Raw genomic sequence first — 3,420 nt, 5'->3', positions numbered from 1 at the left:
AGTGCTTTGAGGCCTTTGTTTTTTGTGTGTGTTTTTTTTTAATCAGGACAATTTATATAATTCTTCACTTATCTTTTTGTGTAACAGTGCATATTTATTTCCAGCTAGACAGAATAAGTCATAACCACATGCCTTCACTCATTCACTTATAGTTACTGTGTTCTATTATGTGTTAGTTAGCCTTAGCAAAATCTGTTGTTTCAGTTCACTGATGATATCCTTAACAACGATGGGTTTTTGATACAAACAGGTGCATCCATATGGTTTAAGGGGAAACAAATCGACTTTATAAAACACATGGCCCTGTTTTACTTAAGGTTTTATCATTTTGCATCCAACCTGTTTTCATCTATGGCTGTAAACAATTCTTTTAACCTCAGGCAGTCATTTGTAAAGCAACGGCCTTAATTCCAGAACTATTGAGAATATGAATGAATCACATTGCACATTCAGTCTTTTATTTGGTAAGTATATAGCAGTCATAGTATTATAGACAGGACTACAGGGAGACAGAACTAATCTACTATTACAGATGAGATTTTCTGACTTTTAAGGAACATTGTACTAAACACAATGTTATATAAAAGTAAAGAAATCTTAATAGCTATTGAACTCTTCCTGGAACTTGGTTGTTGGGTGGTAGGAAAGAGCTTTATGGGGGCATTTGTAATGGATTTCTTTTTAGAATTTTCATGATTATTAGGCAAAAGCATGTCATGAGAATAGTAAAGCCATGTCTTTGGCTTTCTGAGCAGGTCTCTGTAAGCAATTTAATATGGTTCACCGAGAAAGAATATGGTGGAAGCTATACCTAGTACATGTTAAGCCTAAACAAACTGCAGTAGAAATTGAAATGGTTGTTCCTGGCTCAATTCATGCCACTGGATTAAACTGAAATATTACCCATGTCATGTAGGGATATTGAAGAGAGTTGTAATTCTGCTGGTTTCAACTAGGTACTGCCAGCAGTAACTGCCATATGAAAAACAGTGAAAATACATTTCCTGAAGAATTATTAGTAAAAGGTGAAACTCCAACAAGGAATGCAATTTAAAATAGTAATAAAATAAAGAATAAAAAATTATTTGTTATCTAGAGGAATAAAGTTATGGAAAGCTGTCATCAGTGAAATTACCCTTCTCATAGAATTACAGAATTGTTTAGATTTCTTTTACTGCTTCTGTTGAATAAGTTACATTGTTTCCAGAGATCCACACATTATATTATTTATTTCCATAAGTGGTAAAATTTCTAAATCATAAATAACTTTTCCCACAGCTTGTATGACTTTATTTAGTGTGTACATATTAATGCCTTACATTACATTCCTATAGCACATTCAATGAGCATACTAATAAAACAACAGCTACTTCAATGACCTTGAGACTGAAACCCAGTCCTTCACCTACAGAATTTTAAAAATACAGACATAGAAGAGACATGGGAAAGATGCAGAAGTAATTGTGGATTCAAAGCATATGTTTATCTCTGGGAGTATTTGATCCCCAAATGTTGTTAATATTTAAATATACATTTTCTGAAAGCAGCCATTCTCTAATAATGAGAACGCTTGCAACCAATCTAAAATTTTGCAGGTGCCAATCTTTCAGTTATACCCCTTGACTATGCTGGTTTCTGTAATAGTAATTGTCAATTTGACAATCCCTTTAATCACCAAACACTTTGCAAATATTAACCAGTAAATTTCACATAACTCCTCTGAGATGTAGTTATCTTTCTTCTTAGAGAAGGAACAGCAAAGCATAAGTGACTTGTCTTATAACTACAAAAGAGAGTGAGAATGGGACTGGGATTAAAATTCTGGGACCAACAACTGCTGAAATCAACAATTTTGTACCAGCAAAGCGGTTTTTGGATTTTGATTCCCTAAGAAAGAGTGGCATACAGAGAGATGAAGATATTAAAGACCATTTAGTTAAGTCTATTCATACTTTGCTTTTGCCATGTAGGTTTATGTTTCCCTAATTCTTAACAGTGAGATTACAATAAAGAGTCACGAATCTAAGAAACTCCAAGGTAATGATAAACTTTTTTTTTTAATACTATTACAATTGGGAGTGATCCCAAAGCTTACTACTATTCAACCTTCAGAAAATATTGTACTTGAAAATAATCTCTTTTCTGAGAATATAACTATTGAGAGGACATTTCCAGGGAAAGGCAATATAGACTTTGTGGTTATCAAATGAAATATTAAAAAAACAGCAGAAAATATATTTATTAGGACAGCAATGCAGGAAGAAGACAGAAGAAAAAGAGAGAGAGAGAGAGAGAGAGAGAGAGAGAGAGGACTAATTAACATTCTGGACAATTATTAATGTGCTCTTCTTCCTAGAAAATTCTAAACCATAAACTCATTGAATATTTTAGACCTAGAAGGAGAGGGAGAGATAGGTTATCTTTTAATATGATGTCTTCATTTAATACTGCATTTCCTTGACTCGAACACCACATTTTTTCACATTTTAACATCACTAAAATTGAGATGCATCTTATAATCAACATATGTTATTATTGCTGTTGGCTAACATTTCTAAATTTCCAATAGATATTAATCTTTGGGATTCATAAATGAACAATCAGAATTTCTGGGAATTTTTAGAATTCCTTTAATTATGGTATACTGCATTTTTCATATCACATTATATATGTGTTTTAAATAATAGTGTGTGACCATAATAATAAACGGTGAATCATTTTTCTATAATAGAATTGTACTGAGAGTTTCAGAGATTTCCTATTAAAAACAATACGAGAATGCATGGGTTAGTGACATCATGAATCAATATATTGTAATAACCCATAAATCTCTACCTGATATAAATGTTTCATAATAGGACACATTTATGAAGGTAAATATTATTGAAAGTATAGAAAGATTATACTAAATATTTAATATTTAAGTATTATTCTTAAAGTGAAATTTTAAAACACAAAGCATTAATTGTCCCCATCTGATAATCTTGATCTTTGTTTTGTGGCAAATATTCCAGATGCAAAATAATTTCTTTCATTTTGCATTTTGATTTGATTGAATTAAGAATATGTCCAAAGCAACCTCAGGTTTGTCAAGTTTGGTGTTAAGGTATATGTTGCTTCATATGAGCTCTTTAAAAACAAAGTGAAAAGATTTTTTTCAGGTGGCCTTGATTTTATGTTGAGATTAATATTGCTTTTGCTATTTCTTATTTTTGATCACTTTTTAATTTCATATTATAGTGCTCTGCAACAATGTTCACACCTTCTTTTTGTTGCTTACTTTTGTTCAAGTATTTACAGAAAGTGTACCTATAGCAAATATCAAAACACTATAAAATGCCACTGAATATGACTAGGTAGTGTTAGAATAACATAATGTTATTCTCCTAGCAAGGTGAATGGTACTATACAGATTTACAT

The sequence above is a fragment of the Hipposideros armiger genome, unplaced genomic scaffold, assembly GCF_001890085.2.
Source record: "Hipposideros armiger isolate ML-2016 unplaced genomic scaffold, ASM189008v1 scaffold_200, whole genome shotgun sequence".
NCBI classification, from domain to species: domain Eukaryota; kingdom Metazoa; phylum Chordata; class Mammalia; order Chiroptera; family Hipposideridae; genus Hipposideros; species Hipposideros armiger.
This window is presented reverse-complemented; position numbering follows the sequence as displayed.